We start from the raw sequence: 17433 nt of genomic DNA, 5'->3' as shown, positions 1-17433 counted from the left end.
AGTCTATGAACCCCTAGTAAACTCCCTATCCTGGCCAAAGTCTATGAACCCCTAGTAAACTCCCTATCCTGGCCAAAGTCTATGAACCCCTCGTGAAAACATAGTTAAAAAATATGTTAATTGAAAATAACATACTGAGCGGGGTTCAGTCTGGCTTTAGATTGGGGCACAGCACCACAACTAGAGCCATGGCAGTGGCAAACAACATCATCAATGCACTTGTTAAAAAGCAACATTGTGCTGCTCTGTTTGTTGATTTTTCAAAGACATTTGATTCAGTTGACCATGAATTGTTTCTAGCTAGACTCAGTAACATTTGGTCTCAGTGAAGGGGGCAGTAAATTGGTTTAGGAACTATCTTTCTGACAGAACACAGTGTGTATATACTGACAGTCACAAGTCTAGCTTTCTAGAGATTAATAGAGGTGTCCCCCAGGGTTCCATTTTAGCTCCAGTGTTGTTCTCCATTTTTGTTAATGATTTGGGAAAGGGGATGCAACCAGCAAAGCTACATCGAAACTCAGCAAAAAAAGAAATAACTTCACAGATCTTCATTGTAAAGGGTTTAACCTGTTAGGGCTAGGGGGCAGTATTTACACGGCCGGATAAAAAACTTACCCGATTTAATCTGGTTACTACTCCTACCCAGTAACTAGAATATGCATATAATTATTGGCTTTGGATAGAAAACACCCTAAAGTTTCTAAAACTGTTTGAATGGTGTCTGTGAGTATAACAGAACTCATATGGCAGGCAAAAACCTGAGAAGATTCCTTAAAGGAAGTGCCCTCTCTGACAAGATCTTGTTGTTCTTGTCTCTGTTTATTGAAGACTGAGGATCTTTGCTGTAACGTGACACTTCCTACGGCTCCCATAGGCTCTCAGAGCCCGGGAAAAAGCTGAATGATGTCATTCCAGCCCCAGGCTGAAACACATTTGCGCTTTTGGCAAGTGGCCGATCAGAGGACAATGGGCTTAGGCGCGTGCACGAGTCGATCCCGTGCTTTATTTTCTGTCATCTATTTACCTAAACGCAGATTCCCGGTCAGAATATTATCGCTTTTTACGAGAAAAATGGCATAAAAATTTATTTTAAACAGCGGTTGACATGCTTCGAAGTACGGTAATGGAATATTTAGAATTTTTTTGTCACGAAATGCGCCGTGCTCGTAACCCTTATTTACCATTCGGATAGTGTCTTGAACGCACAAACAAAACGCCGCTGTTTGAACATAACTATGGATTATTTGGGACCAAACCAACATTTGTTATTGAAGTAGAAGTCCTGGGAGTGCATTCTGACGAAGAACACCAAAGGTAATCAAACTTTTCTAATAGTAAATCGGAGTTTGGTGAAGGCTAAACTTGCTGGGTGTCTAAATAGCTAGCCCTGTGATGCCAGGCTATCTACTTAGAATATTGCAAAATGTGCTTTCACCAAAAAGCTATTTTAAAATCGGACATATCGAGTGCATAGAGGAGTTCTGTATCTATAATTCTTAAAATAATTGTTATGCTTTTTGTGAACGTTTATCGTGAGTAATTTAGTAAATTGTTAGTAAATTCGCCGGAAGTTTGCGGGGGGTATGCTAGTTCTGAACGTCACATGCTAATGTAAAAAGCTGGTTTTTGATATAAATATGAACTTGATTGAACAAAACATGCATGTATTGTATAACATAATGTCCTAGGTGTGTCATCTGATGAAGATCATCAAAGGTTAGTGCTGCATTTAGCTGTCTTCTGGGTTTTTGTGACATTATATGCTAGCTTGAAAAATGGGTGTCTGATTATTTCTGGCTGGGCACTCTGCTGACATAATCTAATGTTTTGCTTTCGTTGTAAAGCCTTTTTGAAATCGGACAGTGTGGTTAGATTAACGAGAGTCTTGTCTTTAAAATGCTGTAAAATAGTAATATGTTTGAGAAATTGAAGTAATAGCATTTCTAAGGTATTTGAATAACGCGCCATAGGATTACGCTGCAAAGAGGCAGATGTGGCCAGGGCAATAAATTGCCATGTCCGTACTGTGAGACACCTAAGACAGGGCTACAGGGAGACAGGACGGACAGCTGATCGTCCTCACAGTGGCAGACCACGTGTAACAACACCTGCACAGGATTGGTACATCTGAACATCACACCTGCGGGACAGGTACAGGATGGCAACAACAACTGCCCGAGTTACACCAAGAACGCACAATCCCTCCATCAGTGCTCAGACTGTCCGCAATAGGCTGAGAGAGGCTGGACTGAGGGCTTGTAGGCCTGTTGTAAGGCAGGTCCTCACCAGACATAACCGGCAACAACGTCGCCTATGGGCACAAACCCACCATCGCTGGACCAGACAGGACTGGCAAAAAGTGCTCTTCACTGACGAGTCGCAGTTTTGTCTCACCAGGGGTGATGGTCGGATTCGCTTTTATTGTCGAAGGAATGAGCGTTTCACCGAGGCCTGTACTCTGGAGCGGGATTGATTTGGAGGTGGAGGGTTACAGGGAAGACATCTTCCTCCCACATGTGGTACCCTTCCTGCAGGCTTATCCTGACATGACCCTCCAGAAGGACAATGCCACCAGCCATACTCCCCGTTCTGTGCGTGATTTTCTGCAAAACAGGAATGTCAGTGTTCTGCCATGGCCAGCGAAGAGCCCGTATCTCAATCCCATTGAGCACGTCTGGGACCTGTTGGAACGGAGGGTGAGCGCTAGAGCCATTCCCCCCTGAAATGTCCGGGAACTTGCAGGTGCCTTGGTGGAAGAGTGGGGTAACATCTCACAGCAAGAACTGGCAAATCTGGTGCAGTCCATGAGGAGGAGATGCACTGCAGTACTTAATGCAGCTGATGGCCACACCAAATACTGACTGTTACTGTTGACCCCCCCCCCTTTGTTCAGGTACACATTATTCAATTTCTGTTAGTCACATGTCTGTGGAACTTGTTCAGTTTATGTCTTAGTTGTTGAATCTTGTTATGTTCATACCAATATTTACACATGTTTAGTTTGCTGAAAATAAACGCAGTTGACAGTGAGAGGACGTTTATTTTTTTGCTGAGTTTATATGCAGACGATACAGTCATATATTCATGTGCTCCTTCTCTGGTTCAGGCTGCTGAAGAAGCTTTTCAGTCACTGCAGACCTCCCTTTATGGTCTCAAACTGGTCTTGAATGTACAAAAAACCAAATGAATGACCTTTACCAGAGCTCAAACTCTGCCAGAAAAGGTTAGCATTGTCATATCTGGTGGCTTATCCATTGAAAAGTGTCATCCTACAATTAGTGTACCTAGGTATATGTTTGGATGACAAGTTGTCCTTTAAAGTTCATGTGGATAATCTTGTGAGGAAGCTTACATTTTAAATTTGGTTTTCATTTTCGTAATATGGCTTGCTTATGCTTATGGCTAGAAAGAAGCTTGTTCAGGCAAATTTTCTCTCTGTAATTGATTACGGTGACTTGTTGAATATTCATGTAGCCTCCTCTGTCTTACAGAGACTGGACTCTGTTTATCATGCATCCTTGGGCTTTATTACAAATGCCAAGTCACTCACCCACCATTGCACATTGTACCAAATGGTAGATTGGACCTCACTTTATATGTGTTCTTCTACATAGCCCTTTTGGGTAAACTCCCTCTTTACCGCTGTAGTCTGGTCTCCTTCACCACCAGCAGTTCCCATAACCGGTCTGCTAGGTGGTTGCTACTTAAAGTCCCCAGGACATACACAGTATTAGGCAAGACTGCCTTCTCTTCTTGTGCACCAGAGGCATGGAATAGTCTATAACCCATGCTTCATCTAGATATGTTAGTGCCACTGAATGAATTTAAAATATTGATGGGAGACTCTGTTACAGAGGAGTGTAAATGCTTTTTTAAATCTGGATCATGTTGTATTGTATTGTTGTATGTATTAAATCTGTAATGTATTGATTGTTGCTACCTTCTTGGCCAGGTCTCCCTTGAAAAAGAGGCTCTGGGTCTCAATGGTTAAATAAAGGATAAATAAATAAACATTCCATAACATCAACATGATAGGGTTTAACATGTTTAGAGACGATACAGTGTTTGTTTACATGTTTTGTTTAATACGTTGGTTTCCGTGGGGTATGACAGTTGAACTAGCCTACTCTTCAAGAACCAATGGGTTTATATCATTCATTTATAAATCCAAAAATGTATGTAGTAACTGCAGATTTCCCCTTTAATGAGAACACTTGTTCAGGAGCACCAGAAACACGTGTACTTGTGCTTGTATTTCTAAGGTTGAGATACAGCCTACATTTATGAATCCAGCTACATTTACAGCTCATAAAGAAGCTCTCTATATTCCTTTCTCTCTTTCTTTCTCTGTCTATTTCTTTCTCTCTCTTTCTTTCTTTCTCTCTTTCTCTCTTTCTCTCTTTCTTTCTTTCCCTCTTTCTTTCTCTCTTTCTCTCTTGCTGTCACGTCCTGACCAGTAAAGAGGTTATTTGTTATTGTAGTTTGGTCAGGACGTCGCAGGGGGTGTTTGTTTAATGTGTTTCGGGGTTTGTTGGGCAATGTTCTATGTTAGTCTATTTATATGTCTGTGTCTAGTTTATCTATTTCTATGCTTAGTTTATTGGTTTGACCTTCAATTGGAGGCAGCTGTTTCTCGTTGCCTGTAATTGAAGGTCCTATTTAGTAGGGGTGTTTTTTTCATGGGTTTTTGTGGGTAGTTGTTCCTTGTGTAGTTGTGTTCCTTACAGGACTGTTTCTCGTCGTCGTTTTGATTAAGTGTTTTGTTTCGTTTTCGTCTCATTAAATAAAGAAGATGAGCAGACACATTCCCGCTGCGCCTTGGTCTCATCTTTACGACGAGCATGACACTTTCTTTCTCTCCTTCTTTCTCGTTTTATTTCTCTCTTTCTTTCTTTCTTTCTTTCTTTCTTTCTTTCTTTCTTTCTTTCTTTCTTTCTTTCTTTCTTTCTTTCTTTCTTTCTTTCTTTCTTTCTCTCTCTCTGTCTTTCTTTCTCTCTGTGCCACCACATGCATACTGCTGAGGCTGCGGGACAGCAAAGAAATCATTACAACCACTATTACCTGAGTGATTATTTTTCTAGGGGCGCTGGTGCTCCTAAATTAGAAGTCCAGGCAGCACAGCAAAATATTTTAGGAGAATATTCCCCCCGAAAACGGTAGCATTGTAGAGACATGTCGGTCTGTGTGTGTATGTGAACAGTTCTCTGTTGAAACACATATCGCCTGCTGAGAAGTTCTCATCAGGATCATCGAAGAACCTCGACTGTTCAACTTCCCATGTCACACACACACACACACACACACACACACACACACACACACACCACACACACACACACACCACACACACACACACACACACACACACACACACACACACACACACACACACACACACACACACACACACACACACACCAGTGGCGGTCGGTGCAGTTTCAGATGAGGAATGAGGATTGGCCTTATTTCTATTACAGCATAATGGATGACTGTCATTCATATTCCATTCACCCAGTTCAATGTAACAGTGATGGGTTTAGGATACTGTCATTCATATTCACCCAGTTCAATGTAACAGTGATGGGTTTAGGATACTGTCATTCATATTCACCCAGTTCAATGTAACAGTGATGGGTTTAGGATACTGTCCTTCATATTCACCCAGTTCAATGTAACAGTGATGGGTTTAGGATACTGTCCATTCATATTCACCCAGTTCAATGTAACAGTGATGGGTTTAGGATACTGTCCTTCATATTCACCCAGTTCAATGTAACAGTGATGGGTTTAGGTTACTACATGATACTAGAATGTTCCCTGTACCCATCGTGAGGTTGCTACAGCCTGGCCTATGAATGAAAGGTTACAACGTAGGTGTTAGTAATCAAGCGTTGTGTGGTACAGAGGGGAGACGGCTCCCCCTTCTGGATAGAACATGCAACTACAGCAAGGTGAGACCAGTTGTTCTCCAGTTGATCAAAACCTGACTGTCTTCGATGTTTGACGGGTTTTTTAATCCTCTTTGGTACATTTTCACAACTCATAACTGGTCACGCTTGTAGAACAGCCAGTCTTTCATTCAAAACCTGTCATTCTGCATCATTTGGATTGTAAACATCTCTCACCACATAACCATTGATTCAAAATATAAGTTTATTGTGAAATGTAATGAGAACATTGATTTAATCACCAAAACACAGCATAATAATATATTTTTTCTTTTGTCGTTTTAACTACCAGTTTAATCAAATAGCAAACAATACAAGATACGTGTTTCAAATCGTGTACTGTCTGTAATCAAATGTAAGAAAGTAAATGAAACAAACGAAATGAATGAAATGACAGAAACATAATGTTTAGTAGGCATTCATTAGCATCAAGCCTGTCTTGAGCATTTAGCTGTAAATTCTCATCCACATCACAGTGAATGTCCTCATTGTTCATGAATCCAAGCTTGACATTAGTCTGCATTGATGTTGTCGCATGCCTCATCCATGGCCAGAAGGTGGTCGACACGCCGATCGTACACCTTCCACCTCCATGCTGAAAAACAAATCCTCAATAGTGTGGAGGGGAAGGAGAGTATGGGGGCAGGTGTAGAGTCACGAATCAGGGCTGGTCCCGAAAACTATGCCTGAACCACCTCTGCAGGGTGGAACCTGACATTGTCCCACACAATGACATATGTGACCCCTTGACCTTGACAGGCCTGCTCAATTTCACTGAGAAACACAATGACATATGTGACCCCTTGACCTTGACAGGCCTGCTCAATTTCACTGAGAAACACAATGAGGTGTGTGACCCCTTCACCTTGACAGGCCTGCTCAATTTCACTGAGAAACACAATGAGGTGTGTGACCCCTTGACCTTGACAGGCCTGCTCAATTTCACTGAGAAACACAATGAGGTGTGTGACCCCTTGACCTTGACAGGCCTGCTCAATTTTACTGAGAAACACAATGAGGTGTGTGACCCCTTGACCTTGACAGGCCTGCTCAATTTCACTGAGAAACACAATGAGGTGTGTGACCCCTTTCACCTTGACAGGCCTGCTCAATTTCACTGAGAAACACAATGAGGTGTGTGACCCCTTGACCTTGACAGGCCTGCTCAATTTTACTGAGAAACACAATGAGGTGTGTGACTACTTTCACCTTGACAGGCCTGCTCAATTTCACTGAGAAACACAATGAGGTGTGCAGCGTTGTAGGATCCAAGTAATTGTCTACGTCCTACCACACCATCTTCATCTTCAGAGATAGCAGCGCACATGGAGATGTTTCCTCTCCGTTGTCCAGGCACCTGGACGGACGCCCGTTGGCCGATGAGGTTCTGACCCACGGCGCTGAGTTTTGGCCAGATTGAAGAACCACTTCATCAACAAAGATATAGTTGTGATGGTTCACAGCAGCATCAAGCACCATCACTCTATAACAATATATTGTGGCTAGTTATTTTTACAGTATAGTTCCAGTATGATATTGTGAAGTATCATGTGCATTAATAGTAACAGTAAAACAGTATATAGTATCGTACAGTAAAACAGTATATAGTACTGTACAGTTAAACAGTATATAGTACTGTACAGTAAAACACAGTATATAGTACTGTACAGTAAAACAGAATATTAGTACTGTACAGTAAAACAGTATATTAGTGCTGTACAGTAAAACAGTATATAGTACTGTACAGTAAAACAGTATATTAGTGCTGTACAGTAAAACAGTATATTAGTGCTGTACAGTAAAACAGTATATAGTACTGTACAGTTAAACAGTATATAGTACTGTACAGTCAGTAAAACAGTATATTAGTACTGTACAGTAAAACAGTATATAGTACTGTACAGTTAAACAGTATATAGTACTGTACAGTAAAACAGTATATTAGTGCTGTACAGTAAAACAGTATATTAGTACTGTACAATAAAACAGTATATTAGTGCTGTACAGTAAAACAGTATATAGTACTGTACAGTAAAACAGTATATAGTACTGTACAGTAATACAGTATATAGTGCTGTACAGTAAAACAGTATATAGTACTGTACAGTAAAACAGTATATAGTACTGTACAGTAAAACAGTATATAGTACTGTACAGTAAAACAGTATATAGTACTGTACAGTAAAACAGTATATAGTACTGTACAGTAAAACAGTATATAGTACTGTACAGTTAAACAGTATATAGTACTGTACAGTAAAACAGTATATAGTACTGTACAGTAAAACAGTATATAGTACTGTACAGTAAAACAGTATATTAGTACTGTACAGTAAAACAGTATATTAGTGCTGTACAGTAAAACAGTATATAGTACTGTACAGTAAAACAGTATATTAGTGCTGTACAGTAAAACAGTATATAGTACTGTACAGTAAAACAGTATATAGTACTGTACAGTTAAACAGTATATAGTACTGTACAGTAAAACAGTATATAGTACTGTACAGTAAAACAGTATATAGTACTGTACAGTAATACAGTATATAGTGCTGTACAGTAAAACAGTATATAGTACTGTACAGTAAAACAGTATATAGTACTGTACAGTAAAACAGTATATAGTACTGTACAGTAAAACAGTATATAGTACTGTACAGTAAAACAGTATATAGTACTGTACAGTAAAACAGTATATAGTACTGTACAGTTAAACAGTATATAGTACTGTACAGTAAAACAGTATATAGTACTGTACAGTTAAACAGTATATAGTACTGTACAGTAAAACAGTATATTAGTACTGTACAGTAAAACAGTATATTAGTGCTGTACAGTAAAATAGTATATAGTACTGTACAGTAAAACAGTATATTAGTGCTGTACAGTAAAACAGTATATTAGTGCTGTACAGTAAAACAGTATATAGTGCTGTACAGTAAAACAGTATATTAGTGCTGTACAGTAAAACAGTATATAGTACTGTACAGTAAAACAGTATATAGTACTGTACAGTAAAACAGTATATAGTCTGTACAGTAAAACAGTATAAGTGCTGTACAGTAAAACAGTATATAGTACTGTACAGTTAAACAGTATATAGTACTGTACAGTAAAACAGTATATAGTACTGTACAGTAAAACAGTATATAGTACTGTACAGTAAAACAGTATATAGTACTGTACAGTTAAACAGTATATAGTACTGTACAGTTAAACAGTATATAGTACTGTACAGTAAAACAGTATATAGTGCTGTACAGTAAAACAGTATATAGTACTGTACAGTAAAACAGTATATAGTACTGTACAGTTAAACAGTATATAGTACTGTACAGTAAAACAGTATATAGTACTGTACAGTAAAACAGTATATAGTTCTGTACCTGAACAAAACTCAGCCTGTAGTTGTTTCACCTGGTCGTTGTTTCTCTCAAAAGGCACCAGGTAAATGTGTTTCAGAAACACCTGGTGACTCTTCTAAAAGCAGGGTGATTGATGGTAGGCTGATGGATATCACATTGGCAAAGGCGTCATCGTTCTCCTCAATGGCCTGCTTTATTTCAGACAGCCGTATGTCATTCCCTGGCCCTCACCATTTCCTCCACGGCCCACTTCTACTGGTCGGTCAGCACACGACCACGCCCACCACCATGGGGTCTTCTGTCTATTCTGAGGGTAGAACAGAGTCCACTGTCAATAGATCAAACTGTAAGAATACTGTAACGTTTTGTGAATTTACATGCATTACAATATGTAATTTACTGTAAATGTAATGGTAAGGCATAGTGCATATCCTGCAGACTTGCCGCTTTTCTTGCCAAAATATTCTAATGATGGAATTTTTCAGATCGGACTGAACTAATGTGTCAGCCTCTGCCATGCTAAGGCAGTTTACAGTAGTGATGTTCTGGTGCCGCTCAGGCAGTTTACAGTAGTGATGTTCTGGTGCCGCTCAGGCAGTTTACAGTAGTGATGTTCTGGTGCCGCTCAGGCAGTTTACAGCAGTGATGTTCTGGTGCCGCTCAGGCAGTTTACAGTAGTGATGTTCTGGTGCCGCTCAGGCAGTTTACAGTAGTGATGTTCTGGTGCTGCTCAGGCAGTTTACAGTAGTGATGTTCTGGTGCCGCTCAGGCAGTTTACAGTAGTGATGTTCTGGTACCCCTCAGGCAGTTTACAGTAGTGATGTTCTGGTGCCGCTCAGGCAGTTTACAGTAGTGATGTTCTGGTACCGCTCAGGCAGTTTACAGTAGTGATTTTCTGGTACCGCTCAGGCAGTTTACAGTAGTGATTTTCTGGTGCCGCTCAGGCAGTTTACAGTAGTGATGTTCTGGTGCCGCTCAGGCAGTTTACAGTAGTGATGTTCTGGTACCCCTCAGGCAGTTTACAGTAGTGATGTTCTGGTGCCGCTCAGGCAGTTTACAGTATTGATGTTCTGGTACCGCTCAGGCAGTTTACAGTAGTGATGTTCTGGTACTGCTCAGGTAGTTTACAGTAGTGATGTTCTGGTACCGCTCAGGTAGTTTACAGTAGTGATGTTCTGGTGCCGCTCAGGCAGTTTACAGTAGTGATGTTCTGGTTGATTAGTGATTGAAGACCTGGTAGTTTAGACCTGGTAGTTTAGAGATGTCATCTATGAAAGTATTCAGACTTTTTCCACATTTTGTTACATTACAGACTTGGGTATGACGCTACAAGCTTGGCACACCTGTATTTGGGGAGTTTCTCCCATTCTTCTCTGCAGATCCTCTCAAGCTCTGTCAGGTTGGATGGGGAGCGTTACTGCACAGCTATTTTCTGCGTCTCTCCAGAGATTTTTGATCGGGTTCAAGTCTGGGCTCTGGCTGGGCCACTCAAGGACATTGAGACTTGTCCTGAAGCAACTTCTGAGTTGTCTTGGCTGTGTGCTTAGTGTCTTTGTTCTGTTGGAAGGTGAGCCCTCTGGAGCCCTCTGGAGCCCTCAATTTTCATCAAGGATTTCTCTGTACTTTGCTCTGTTCATCTTTGCCTCGATCCTGACTAGTCTCCCAGACCCTGCCGCTGAAAAACATCCCCACTGCATTATGCTGCCACCAGCATGCTTCACCGTAGGGGATGGTGCCAGGTTTCCTCCAGACATGACACTTGGCATTCAGACCAAATAGTTCAATCCTGGTTTCATCAGACCAGAGAATCTTGTTTCTCATGGTCTGAGAGTCCTTTAGGTGCCTTTTGGTAAACTCCAAGCGGTCTGTCATGTGCCTTTTACTGAGCAGTGGCTTCCGTCTGGCCCCTCTACCATAAAAGCCTGATTGGTGGTGCTGCAGAGATGGTTGTCCTTCTGGAAGGTTCTCCCATCTCCACAGAGGAACTCTGGAGCTCTGTCAGAGTGACCATCGGGTTCTTGGTCACCTTCCTTACTAAGGCCCTTCTCCCCCGATTGCTCAGTTTGGCCGGGCGGCCAACTCTAGGAAGAGACATGATGGTTTCAAACGTATTCCATTTATGACTGATGGAGGCCACTGTGTTCTTGGGGACCTTCAATGCAGCAGACATTTTTTAGTACCCTTCCCCAGATCTGTGCCTACGGACAATTCTTTCGTCCCTCATGGCTTGGTTTTTGCTCTGACGCACTGTCCAATGAATTGAATTTACCACAGGTGGACTCAATTAAAGTTGTAGAAACATCTCAAGGATGATCAATGGAAACAGGGTGCACTTGAGCTCAATTTCGAGTCTCATAGCAAAGGTCCTGAATACATAAGTAAATAAGGTATTTGTTTTTTATTTTTAATACATTTCCCCAAAAATCTAAAAACCAGTTTTTTGCTTTGTCATTATGGGGTATTGTGTGTAGATGGATTAAATAACAAAAATCTTCATCAATTTTAGAATAAGGCTGTAACGTAACAAAATGTGGAAAAGTCCAGGGGTCTGAATACTTTCCGAAGGCTCTCTACGTAGATATATAATTATGTTCTTCTTTTGTGTATTTTAGCTGTTGCTTATAAAAATGTCTAAATTGTAAAATGAGTGAAATGTAAAATGAACACAGGGATCTTGTTTGTTGTGTCATAGAGAGTTGCAAACGTAGGTGTTGTAAACTTCCTTTTTCTTCATGTATTTAAACAACTGGCAGATCAGCTTGTAGCTGTTCTGGTCCTGGACTGTCCCACCAACCGAAGTACCCTGGATATTTGAAGTTGACCCATCCAGGAAGACATCATTGCCCTCTGGTACAACACTGTACCCCGGGAGCTTTGCTCGCTGCCTCTCTTTTCCTCCCCCGCAGTGCTCCATTTATGTGGCCTGCACGGCTGGTTGGCACTCTCCCCTAATTGGTGCCATCGGCGTCTCCATTCCGGGTACTCCCAGCAGAGGGAGCCAACGTCCCGGCATGTACCTCCCCTCTATCACCAACCCCCGGGGTCGACCTCCCAGGATACCACAATTATTGTCTTTCTCCTTGCAGGGTATTAGACAGATAAACTGCATCCTGTCCAAGCCTCCAAACCAGAACCGTGGAGAGACATCAGCACTTGTCATTTTTAATAATATAAACTCTTATTGGTTTCCTGTATCTGTGCATGAACCCTTAGAACACAGTCCATTGTACAAAATAAGTCATCCCCAAGTGAGGGACATCAAGGAGATGAACCTCCAACACTCAAAAGCTTGTTGGGTACATGAAGGCTCATGACAGTGACGTTTTTTGTTTGTTCCAGACTCTTTCTGAATGAAGGCTCATGTTCCAGACCCTTTCTGAATGAAGGCTCATGTTCCAGACCCTTTCTGACCTCATTCAACTCATTGTGATCTACATTGAGCACCATGAGTAGTTGAACAAGGTGTTTGTGCTGGGCTGGCAGAAAAGAAAACTTGTACACAGTGCAGTACCCTGGGACAGAAATCACCCACATCTGTATTTTACAATGAGCTTTATAAGTTACAATGAGATGGCAATTCTGCATGATAGAGAACAACATGTGTGGATCTACTTCCATCTAACCATAGTGATGTTGCTGAATAAACTCCTGACTGACCTCCTGAGATAGGGGGATGTTCCTGTTGGACGGGAGGTTCCCAACTTCATTACATCTGTCTGGGTGATGGGGGGATGTGCTTCAGCCTGAGGAGAACAGAGCAGAAACATAAGGGGGGGAAATTACCTTATTGCTCAAATTTCAGTGTTGGTTCAAGTTGCTGAGAACCTCAACTCCCTTTATTAATGTGCAATGGTTTTATAAAGAGTTTTGCATATTCATGGTCTTGATCAAGTTGTATGCAATCAGCTATACACTCGTGGTGGTGGAAAACGGTGTCTTTCCGTTTTTTTCTGTCTTCGACATTAAATCGAGTACTGGAGAAAATAGACGCCTTGCAGCAGAATACATTTACTTATGAACCGGTCCACGGGGAATACAGCCGTCTGTAGGTCGTGCATATAGCGGTGGCAGGGTAGCCTAGTGGTTATCCCTAAAAGCACTGACTCAACATTTGAATTAAAAATTCACATTAAAGTAATTTGTTGGGCATTTAAACAATTTGGTAAATAAATACATTAATTCAATAGTTAAATAAACGTACATTTCAAAGTTATTCGCTATGTTCGCTCAGGAACATGTCTATCCCCAGCGGAGGGACAGAATAAGGCCGCTTCACGAATGTGCGTGTAATCTGTTGCGCATTATTTTCCTGTGCAGACCAACCGGATGTCTATCCAGTCTCAACTAGCGTAAATCCACCAATGGGAATGCGAGACAGTCTCAAAGATCCGTATCATCTACGTGTGGTCCAATCAGATTCGCCCTTTGACCTTAGCTCCGCCCTAACCGGAAGTTTGAAAAACCAAACGGCGCCATGACACTTTCCCCTCATCGGATCTTTGTTTACATCAAACGGAGAGTTACAGAGTAAATATCTTTTACAAGGTTGGATGAAATCAGTTGTAAATCTTATTGCTACATCTGTGAAGTTGTAAGAAGAATGGAAAAGTGAATGTAAAACATCTCAGCAGTCATCTACCTATGATACCCGTAGCATTGGTTTGGTATCGGTAACTACCTGTACAATCACACACCACTTGTCTGCATTTTCAATACTATTTTTACAATCGGAGCTATTTTAATTCATACTATCGCTTAAATTGGTGCTTTGTTGTGTGCTGTAAGACGTCTGTGAAGTTGTGAAATCGTGTGAACGTGATGCAGGCTACAGTTGAGTAACTTTAACATGCTACTGTACAGTAGTTTATGTTTCAGTGTAAAACAGTTTTATTCAACATGTATCAGTCATGGATTAGATAATAGATGTATTATGTTGTCTAGTTTCATGGTGTCATAATCATGATATTTGCTTTGCATTTCAATCTACACATGAATATGGTTCTGCAATGTTAGGTAGGCTATTCTGTTCCCTTGACATTCTGCAAGCATGAATACTTTACAATAATGGAAGATATGCATTGTGTTAATCTTACTATTTGTCCATGTATTGAATGTGACACTCCTCAGCATCATGACACTCCCTTCCTGAATCTGTCATAAAGGGCTATGCATTCTTTGTCCTTTAGTTACACAACTAAATCTAGTATCTGTCTCTTACCTTTCATGCTGTAGATTTACTGTCATGGTGCTGAGAATGCTTAGTACTGTATCTGTCACTTACCTTTCATGGTGTAGTTTTACTGTCATGGTGCTGAGAATGCTTAGTGCTGTATCTGTCTCTTACCTTTCATGCTGTAGATTTACTGTCATGGTGCTGAGAATGCTTAGTGCTGTATCTGTCACTTACCTTTCATGCTGTAGATTTACTGTCATGGTGCTGAGAATGCTTAGTACTGTATCTGTCTCTTACCTTTCATGCTGTAGATTTACTGTCATGGTGCTGAGAATGCTTAGTACTGTATCTGTCTCTTACCTTTCATGCTGTAGATTTACTGTCATGGTGCTGAGAATGCTTAGTACTGTATCTGTCACTTACCTTTCATGCTGTAGATTTACTGTCATGGTGCTGAGAATGCTTAGTACTGTATCTGTGTCTTATGTATTCTCTGTATGTATTAGGTATGAACCCGTGGACATGCAGGTACCTGCAGCACTCCCTCCTGCCTCACGTTCGGCCCCTGTCCCTGGTGATCTATCCCAGGCCCTCTTGTATCCACCCCAGGCTTCTGAACTTGCCCCAGTGGGGTGAAGACCAGAAGAGGGTGATGTCCTTCCTGCCTCAGAATGTGCTGGGGTGAGTTTTAACATAATAAATGAGCAGCTTAGAAATGGTAATTTAATATTTTCTTCTCTCATGATCTATCAATGTCTCAGGATGCCACTGGGTAAATATTATCTAACTGATTAACTTTTCTGTGATGATATGTGGAAGAATATATGTCTGAAGTAAACAGAGGAACTGGCCTAGAGCGAGTCCTGTCTGGTATAATTAGTGGTCAGACTGGACAAGGAGGGTTGGATAAACTCCTCTGTATGAAGATGAGTCCTGTCTGGTATAATTAGTGGTCAGACTGGACAAGGAGGGTTGGATAAACTCCTCTGTATGAAGATGAGTCCTGTCTGGTATAATTAGTGGTCAGACTGGACAAGGAGGGTTGGATAAACTCCTCTGTATGAAGATGAGTCCTGTCTGGTATAATTAGTGGTCAGACTGGACAAGGAGGGTTGGATAAACTCCTCTGTATGAAGATGAGTCCTGTCTGGTATAATTAGTGGTCAGACTGGACAAGGAGGGTTGGATAAACTCCTCTGTATGAAGATGAGTCCTGTCTGGTATAATTAGTGGTCAAGACTGGACAAATCAAAACAAATGTATTTATAAAGCCCTTCTTACATCAGCTGATGTCACAAAGTGCTGTTCAGAAACCCAGCCTAAAACCCCCAGACAGCAAGTAATGCAGGTGTAGAAGCACGGTGGCTAGTTCAAACTCCCTAGAAAGGCCAGAACCTAGGAAGAAACCTAGAGAGGAACCAGGCTATGAGGGGTGGCCAGTCCTCTTCTGGCTGTGCCGGGTGGAGATTATAACAGAACATGGCCAAGATGTTCAAATGTTCATAAATGACCAGCATGGTCAAATAATAACAAGGAGGGTTGGATAAACTCCTCTGTATGAAGATGAGTCCTGTCTGGTATAATTAGTGGTCAGACTGGACAAGGAGGGTTGGATAAACTCCTCTGTATGAAGATGAGTCCTGTCTGGTATAATTAGTGGTCAGACTGGACAAGGAGGGTTGGATAAACTCCTCTGTATGAAGATGAGTCCTGTCTGGTATAATTAGTGGTCAGACTGGACAAGGAGGGTTGGATAAACTCCTCTGTATGTGGAACAGGTGGAACTATTTAGAATGTGTAACAATCAAACCTCCCTATTGGCTGTGTTCCACATTCTAAAGTAGAACCATCATTTTACTTGCTGAAATATTGTCCAGAAATGACCTCATTGGACAGAAAGGGGAACTCCTCCCCACACGCATGTTGAACAAATATAATGTTTCCCTGAAACAAAGGATTCCTGTAGTTTCATGAAATATAAATTGATTCATAGTGTCCTTTGCATGGTGTGATGTAAGTTTCTTTCAACAATCAGTCTTCCAGATAGATGACACAGGAACCTTGATATAAAATTCTTTACTAATAAAATACAATTGCAGACAGAGATTGAGACCCAGAATACCTCAGGAGTCTATAGTGATGATCTGTGTTGTGAAACAGGAGACAACACTCTTTATACTGGGTGGTGTGAACAACCTACCGTCAATCATATCTTAACATTGTTGCATTGGATTAGATACAAGGTATCTCAGATGAGAAAAACATGTGGTTTCACACTCTGCTACAAGCCATCAACCACACCTGTGTGGTCTCAGACGCTTTGCTATTTTCAGAACATCTTGGCCTTGAGGCTACGTGACTATCAGTAGGTGCAGGTAGGTCTCAGCCTGAGAACTAAAGCAGTACATCTCCATTACCCAGTACTTTACCCCAACAATAGTATTTTATTTTCTTAGCAAGTTAAGCTAAATCGTGTTTGCCACTAATGGCTAACACGCTAGTTAGCTGGCTAAATCAGCATGTTGATTGTGCAACAGTATCTTCTAAATCAAAGAGAAATAGGCAAAGCATGAATATGCTGGCAATATGAATAAAGTTTTAATGTAGCCAAAGATTATAGGGTCCCCAAGGAAGCGCTGAACATCACTTTGGTTCCTACCCTGTCACAATAACTGGTCCTTTCATTCGTTGTCATGTCAAACAACACTGTATTCAAAGTGCCCACTGTTATTTATATTCTAACTATAGAATTATAATAAACATTCTATTTCCATGATTCCAAATGTTCACCCAAGTGTTTTGATCTAAATCGCAATTGCAACATTTGGTTAAAAATGAGGCCTAGTATTTTTGCCCATATCGTGGAAATGATCTGAAATGAGTGCAGGAAATGCAGAAATTGATGTAAATGCAGGAAATGATTTTAGGTTGAAGTTTAATTGAA

At 41.0% G+C, this 17433-nt stretch overlaps 1 long non-coding RNA gene across 1 annotated transcript; it reads right to left on the bottom strand.

Moving 5' to 3' along the window:
• Positions 1-9337: 9337 nt before the first annotated feature.
• On the bottom strand, positions 9338-13616 carry LOC123728652 (uncharacterized). Its single transcript, XR_014381502.1, has 3 exons — positions 13518-13616; positions 12974-13059; positions 9338-9623 (listed from the first exon to the last, which is right to left on the bottom strand). It is a non-coding gene; the product is annotated as an uncharacterized LOC123728652 (long non-coding RNA).
• Between the last annotated feature and the right edge of the window lie 3817 nt (positions 13617-17433).

The sequence above is a fragment of the Salmo salar genome, chromosome 18 (assembly GCF_965601325.2).
Source record: "Salmo salar chromosome 18, fSalSal1, whole genome shotgun sequence".
Taxonomy (NCBI): domain Eukaryota; kingdom Metazoa; phylum Chordata; class Actinopteri; order Salmoniformes; family Salmonidae; genus Salmo; species Salmo salar.
Note: the sequence above shows the minus strand (reverse complement) of the source record. Positions and strands in the feature narration are given on the sequence as shown.